This window comes from Branchiostoma lanceolatum, chromosome 13 (assembly GCF_035083965.1).
Source record: "Branchiostoma lanceolatum isolate klBraLanc5 chromosome 13, klBraLanc5.hap2, whole genome shotgun sequence".
In the NCBI taxonomy this organism is placed as follows: Eukaryota; Metazoa; Chordata; class Leptocardii; order Amphioxiformes; family Branchiostomatidae; genus Branchiostoma; species Branchiostoma lanceolatum.
In genome coordinates this window covers 5,757,731-5,765,840 of record NC_089734.1, presented here as the reverse complement: position 1 = coordinate 5,765,840, position 8,110 = coordinate 5,757,731, and the positions used below count along the sequence as shown (strand labels likewise).

Below are 8,110 nucleotides of genomic sequence, written 5' to 3'. Positions count from 1 at the left end.
CATGACCCATTGCCATACCTTGCAACGCGTCGGGTCATCAAAGGTCAAACCTAGACGTCAACACGTTAGAAGCGGTTTTACTGTACCACAATCGTATTCAAACTATTCTGACGTCTAGAAAGTACCTTTCTAGTGAGGTTAATATGCAAAACAACCGATTCTACGTCTCTGATCTACCTGACGTTATTGTGTATTGCTGACACGCTTAACCTGTAAAAATGGGTGGTTACTTCCGTTGGACTTTGGCGTTAGCGTCATGTTTTCTATAAAAAAGAGTCGATGGCATGCAGCTAATTTCAAACTCTGTATCATTGGTGAGGAATGTTTCGTAGAAAAAATTTGGTGACGTCATTGGATGATTGACAGTTATTTTGCACTACATATCGCTATGTTTGTACAATCTTTCTCAAATATCGTATCTATAAAGCCTATATATTCTATGCATTAATTTGTCCGTGGTTTTATTTCCTCTTTGCAGCATTATATGAACAGATTTGCACTGCAGAAATAGTTACATATATAAAAACCAATTCTCCACACCACAATCTGATTTTATCACCTATTGTGCCATTCCATCCTCGAGTTTTTCTTTAAACCTTTATCACTAGTGTTCGATGGCCTATAAAAGTCTGATAACTTATGGTCACAATAATTTTGACTGTTAATGAGTAAGCCTATATCCCATGCATTTGTAGATTGGACAGCCATAGTAAAACAACACCAGTACAAGAAAGCTGAACTTTGTCATAAGCTCTGGATACGTACTGTCTAAAGCACGATACAAATATTATGTGGGTAATACAAGTAACTACGCTATAACGTTAACAATACAACGCGGAAGAAATGCTGTGGTTTGTGTATGGCAATGCACATGCTAATGATAGAATTGAAGTGAACCATGCGACGACATCTAACCACAAAAATACCACAAACACTGAAGGAATTTCCTTTTCCTACGATTACCTCAGTCAAAGTCGTGAAACATGAAAGATGTGTAATATCCTCTGACGACAATCTACTGAAAAAGGTTTATGTTGTTTTTTCCGCATACAGACACGAACTTTAGGTGAAAGATTCTCACATCCTAGATATGCACTGTAGGATGTTGTGATGAGTATAACATATTGATAATAATGACATCACTAACTATGAAACGCCTCACAGTTCATCATGAGCTCCTGGTTCCAATTACAGTTGCTAACCTCTGGTTTGAATGAATAAATGAAGACCTTTATTGTACACATATGTCCACTGGGTTAAGTTTTGATCACAAAAAAAGAATTAATCTGTATACATTGTCAAATTACAAAAACAACAACTACATGATTTCGAATTCTTCTCGCTTTTTTTTAATAGCAAAAATGTAAGAACAGATATGTTTTATAACCAAAGGTGTGTCTAAACTCATTAATAAATATGAATTGAATATAAACGTACATTTTAGTGAGATAAAATGTTATGACACCGTGTTGGGCTTTTCCGAAAGACGTTGAAATGACATCACAGACCGGTTTCCATTTCGGCAAGGATAAGTGCATGGAACATACTACAGAACAGGTGGTCGATAGTAGTGACGTCACAGTGATCATGTGACAGTCAACAGTGGTGCCAAAAAATAAAAGCACCACTGTAGTTAGTTCTGAGGATTTTTATGGGGAAAGAGGGAAGTGTGCCTCATACCGTTTTACTGTATATACAAGGCATGTAACCCCCCTTGCATGGTTTTACATTCCTGGCCATAAATGTTTCGAAGACACCCACTTTATGTTGCGAGCAAATCTCGTTTTACATGTATTCTTTTCTTGTTCCAATTGCAAGATAGTCATTCATTTGTTTATTTCTGTTCTATTTTACCAGGGTGGCTCTCTCAGAGGCTGGGCTCTGGCCACTGCTTTTCAGAGAGGCCCTAGGTACATGCAAATAGATGAACAAATTGGTACAGCACAACAATAACGGGTTATATACAAGGGAAAACATACAGTATTTGTACATCAAATACAAGTACCAAAATAGTTATCCATAAGCATATACTCAACTATCGACCCGACAACGTCACAGTCATCGTTCCAGAAAATATCAAGGTTAAGTATTCCAACGTTGCATTGGCTTTCATGTAATCAAAATTAACTTTCAAGCGTGTTACCTGGTGACGTCATAATCACACGATTCTTCTAAATGTGGCGAAATGGATGGAGAATCCTCTCTTCACTTCCGAGATGAGGGTTTTTTTAATGGGAGAGCTGTCGTGATGAATACGTGTCCCTGAGTGCTGTCCCCACTCACATATTCACACACTTGTCGGCTTTCATATCTACAGCTGTTATAACATGATTATTGATAAACGAAGAGAGTGAACACAGTAACGTGTAATTGTGGCGTACGTCGTACAAGTCCATTAGAAGCCAGTATTGACATTTATCGTGTTGCAGTGATGCTCACTTCTTCTTTCTTTTTTACTGGAGGGATGGAAAAGATTTCCAAGTTGGTCTAATTTGGGCCACTGCAGTGCTTCTTTGAACCGCATATGGCGCTGCTACAATGTGTTTGGCATCCTACTTTTCCTACTTTCCACATCTTGGCTGACAGCCATGCAGAAGTTATCTGATTATTTAAACAACAACATCTGGAGGGGTAAAGTGTCCTCATTTGCAGCTTTTCAACCCTAAGACGATAAATCAAGGGTACTGAGGTGTCAGCAAAAGGAAACAACAGTGTCTCCAATGATTGCGTCCTTCACATTTCTTTAAGTTTATTTGCAGAGGAAAGTTTAAGTTGTACGAATGCGATACCTATACGTTGTGTATGCTACAAGACAATACTTAGATGATACAGTTCTTGATGTTTTTGGGTTTTTGTTTGAATTAGACAGACCATTACCTCCATGAAAAAATGGAGGTATTGTATGTCTGTATGTCTGTCCGTCTGTCCGTTCGTCTGTCAGCTGTGTGCAGTTGGGGCTGCACCCGTCTTTCGGAAGGGGCGTAAGGAGTCCCGTATTCCATGTATTCGAGAAGATGCCTCGAGCACCGTAAAGGGGAAAATATAACCTACCACAGAAACATAAAAAAACTTGCTATCCTTAGCACTACAAGGCTCTGAATGAACTAAATTATGAACATTTCAACTGTGATATCAAGTACATGTTGGTTGAATTCTTTCACAGACACAATAGTTGTTCTTAATTTCCCAGATCAGACCTCGACACGACTTTGAATAACAACATACAGTTTCTTGGTAGAAGTTTAAATACGGTGAAATATTTGCCTATTGATATGTTTTCCTTGAATCCCGGATATCATCGAGACCACCAACACACCCCATGTCCACAGTTCATATGCTTACACACCATAAGTGTTTGACAAGGCCGATTTGCGGTCAGAGTCCGACCAGAGATGCCGATATTACCTTTGACCTTGTTATGACGTCATTGGTCTACAGGTGTAACCACCTTCTCGGAAGGCCCCCAGGACAGGTACATGGCGCAACTATCAGGCAACGGATACAAAATATTAAAACAACTGCATAACTCCAGAAGCTGTGTATGCCTTGATATGAAATTTTGTATACAGTGTATGGCTAGGTCTTGGCAAGTTTCCTTGGTACTGGCGCAGAGGTTCCGGGTTTTCCGTCTCGTGTTTTAGACAAGTTATGGTTATAAAGGTTTGGGTGGTAAATGGCTCTTGTGCTCGGGGCATCGGTTTGGGCTCTCTAGTAGCTGTCCTTGGAACTGCAGGGACGTTTCAGTTGCTGACTTTGAAACAGGATACGTCTAGAAGGAATGAATGAATTTCATTTTTTTCTATTTTTAGATACCTTTGCTTATTTCTACATTTAAGCAAGGGTTTCACAGAAATGACCTTATCTTATTTTATGCGTCTTAAGAGCAGATATATATCTTAAGGGTCAACAATATTTTCTTGAAGGTGTTCTAATTCTGGGAATACCAATAAACGCATAATAAATGAGCTCTGTCATTTCTCAGTCAGTGTGACGTCACGTGATCAATTGCCAGATGGCTCACCCAAATATGTTCGATTAAAGGGAAGAGTCAACTAATTATTAAGGGTGTCGTGTCGGGGATTGATCATTAATTGTTAAAAGCTGGTAGGGATCAACCACTGATCATTAGATTTATGATAATCTGCTGTGTTCGTATTCTTTACTCCCTTCGCATTCAATTAAAGTATTGTCCCCTTGAAAAAAAATAATATTGCGGTACCCCTAAATTTACTAATGGAACAGCCCTAAGTAGCAAATCAGTCCCAGGACTGGAAAGTCTGGTAAGCGTGGGTCAGGGGGCAACACCCCTCGTATGCAAATTGACACAGGATAGTCTAAAATCCAGACTTTTGGCAGAAGCTATACAGTCCAGCTCTTCGGAACCAGGACCAACATACCCCGAAGAAATTTCGTCACCGCTCCCCTGAGAAAGACTATTGAAGTCAGGCACGCAAAAATTACCGGGTGGACTTATTTGACCAGGCGGGGATATTAGCCAACGCTACCGACGACACCCAACTACAGCCCTGAAAGAGACTGCTAACCGAGGCTATCACATACGAGTGTGTAGGTGGGGACTTCACCCAAAGATTCCACCACCGGAAGTCACTGCTTAAACCGATCATATGTTTGCTTGTTTTGTAACGTAGCAAGGTAGGGAGTGAAGGCTAGGCTTCCGGCCACCAGACTTGTTCCCCATTGGAGTCAGACAGGGTTGTCCATTGATCGATTTCTTGTCAGTCAATTTTACCGGGAAAGGTCTGCCTAGAATTGCGTCGACGGTTTCGGAGAAGGAGTATCGTACCACCGACATGTACGCTACACCAGCGTCGTTCAACAGTCACAATTCCTCCAACTACGCTGGCGTCAAGTTCGTCTGAAATATCGGTAAGTTTTGTTGACGAGTAGTACACATGTTTCAACACACTTAACGTAAGCTTCCTGTTTTCAATCTGCTGTGACGGCTCCCTCGTGGTATGAGTCAGCTTTCTCTGTGTGTTTCTGAGCGGATACAGGGCATTTCTGTGTTGTGATAGGAATTGAGAGTCATGGTTGTGGTTTGGGGGAGCCGCTTTCTTAAAACATGCCCTTGTTTGTTCACCGTAGCATTTTGTATCCACAAATGTTTCAGTAATTTTGAAGTGCCTGCAAAAAATCATATCCTGTGTGTGTGACGCTTATTATCCTTGTACCAGAATAATTTCTACAAACACGTTTTAGTATGAACTTGTTACCTGCGGTATGGTAAAGGTACTGTACACATGTCTCGGTTGGCTTACCATCGTAGTTGGCGCCAAGAATCCTGGCCATGCTCACTTGTAGTTGTACACCTCTGGTATGCTCTTAACCTTGAGTTCTAAACAGCACACTACTCTTGAGTCAATCTAGCTTCGATCCAAATGGAGCCCCGGTGTGGTTTCAGAGGAAGTGGTAACTACTCTGTCCAAGTCGCAATATGTTTATGGGAAAAGCAACGTGTTTTCCCATCGCCTGTACTGTTTTAGAGATTTTCATGGAGTCGAAATTACAGTTGTGGGCTCCAAACAGTGTTAGATTACTTTTAGATACGTGAAAACTGAAAACAGTCTTCTTTAATTGTTTTTAAGACTGTGCAACTGCAACTGTTGTTGCCATTGCGCCAGTCACAATTTTTAAGTACACGTGTGTTTTTTTAATGGTATAGTGATATTTCCTGGCACTGCGAATTCCTAACAGTTGTATTGTAAGTAAACTCCATTAAAACACGCTTAGATTGATTGGCTATTGGGAAACTAATGAACGTCACTGTTACAGTTTCTCTGGATACCTTTCTGAGACTTCCCCTCCCCCATAGAAGCTCCACCTCTGCTTACATTCGCTGTTGTTGCCTACATACATTTACAGCAGGTGTATTCACGGTGTATAGATCCTCAAGGACTGTACAACTATGCATGGCGCCTCGATGGTCCGTTAGTTTAAACAGGTGGACCATAGAACTGCATTTAAAGTTACTGACCGTACAAGTACCAAACGAAGAATTTTTGCTAGTTCTATAGTATATAAAAGGGAAGCTAAAATTAAAATTCAAAGCCTACAATGCTATGCTAAACATCTGTCAAGAATTTGAAAATGTAGGGATCGATCGATTTGATGACGATTTGAAAAGTATAAGGTACACATTTGAACACCAAATCACATTTTAGACCTCTAGAATTCCGCCAATTATATGACCTTCCTGCCACCAAAGATATGCATCAGTTTGACGTATAGGATCGTCAATTACATATGCCTCCCGAATCCCTAATGACCGAGTGTTCTACACGGCTGAATGTAGCAGAATCACACACCAATGTGTCTCGGTAAGGATTGATGGCCAGTTTTTTTCTAGGGCAAGGTGACTGGGTCGTACGTTTGAAAAACACGTCTAAATGGAAGCAGGTTTATTTTAGATTCACGTCCAAATGCCCTGCTACAATCGGGTGGAATGTCGTGTCGTTAGTTCGTAACAAAGAACACGGGATATTTGATACTCAACTTGGACAAGGGGGGCTCTAAAGAATTCTAAAGGCTGAGAGAATGTCATTCTAGTTGTTAAATGCAGCTGAGAAATGTCTGTGATATGTTGTTTGGTAGCATTTGGTTATTTTGATGGCTAAGCCCCCTTCCCTCTTGAGACCTTCGAATTGTCCTCGACAAGAAGACTAAGCAGGTGCATTTCAGGGGCGGACCAAGAATCGAAGGGGGGGGGGTCGATGTTGTTGTGATACAGTGACTTGTCTCCCAATGTTTGTTCGTAGTACTTCCGAAATCCCACAGTTCTTTCGTCTGCCCGCCCCATCCCTTTGCTGGACCGTTTTTACCTTTATTACTAGTCAAAGATTTAGAGTGGTTAAGGGTCCCTTCATTAGTGTTGTTGACTTTTACCTTTGACCTTTCAAGGTCAATTCCGGTGGCCGCCATTTTTTTCTTTTACAAAAGGATCAAATTTACAGCATTGTTATGATTTGTGAATTGATGACCATGAATCCTACAAATTGTTTGGAAAAATATAATTCAAACCAGTTGTGAATTTTCCCTTAGTACTGAAGTATATTTCAAGTCCAGTTCATTAATTAGAACGGTGGCATTTCACACCCATACGTAATAGGTCCGTAACGCAACCCCATATACGTAGGTACCGGGCACACCTTGATATAGAGCCAAGAGGCCAGGGTTCTAATCCCACTATTGTGTCTGGTTAGACGCAGGTGACATTCCTCGCCAGTCGCCACACGTTTCTCCGTTCAATTGGAATGTTTGTCTTCTTAAGGCAGGTGTAAAAGTAGGTTGCTCGCGGCTTCTTTTCAACAACAGGAATAGATACATTACATCGTGATGTGTTATATCCGTTTTTTTGTATTTCATTCTACTTCTATTCTGTTGCTTGTCAGCATTGAAAGTTAGGAATGACAGAATATGACGAATTTCAAAAACACCTACAAAAAGCTCAGAAATGTTGAATTTATGTAGAATATGATGTTTGTCACTTGCAGAACAGCCAAAGGAAATATCCCCAATAATGATTCACAGCTTAACTGTAGGTTATTTTTAGCTCTATTGGAACAGGCACTAGACTTCTGTCACCTTCACACCCCCTTAAAACAAACAAGAGTAGCACACATCAAGCTAACCTCATACGTTGCCATGTCCAAATAATCTGTTACGAGCCAGTTACTCACTGTCTGCTACACTACAGTCTATGCCAAGAGCTATCTATCACCCAGAACTAATAACCATAGCATGTCCAGAACACCATATATCAAAACCGGATATTTCGATGTAGTACAGGAAAAAGCCGCTAGGAGGCAAATTATCAAACTTAACCTTTGTTTTCTCGACTCCTCCCTATCAACCAAATACCATAAGGATCCATCCACAGCTTGTCTTTATGCTGTCCAAATACACACAGAAACACACAAACACAGACATACAAACACACACACAAACACACACACACACACGTACGCACACACACACACACACACACACACACATATACACACACACACACAGACATACATACATAGACATACAAACACACACATAGACAGACAAACGGCACCTAAAACATAACCTGCTTGGCAAAATTATA

The 8,110-nt window shown here is 40.6% G+C and overlaps 1 protein-coding gene across 1 annotated transcript in view; it reads left to right on the top strand.

Moving 5' to 3' along the window:
• Window positions 1-4,298: 4,298 nt before the first annotated feature.
• Window positions 4,299-8,110, top strand: part of LOC136446927 (sphingosine 1-phosphate receptor 1-like) — a 32,201-nt gene continuing 28,389 nt past the window's right edge. The window contains exon 1 of the mRNA XM_066445586.1: window positions 4,299-4,887. The gene's annotated coding sequence lies outside the window, so the exon portion shown is untranslated. The remainder of the gene's footprint in view (window positions 4,888-8,110) is intronic.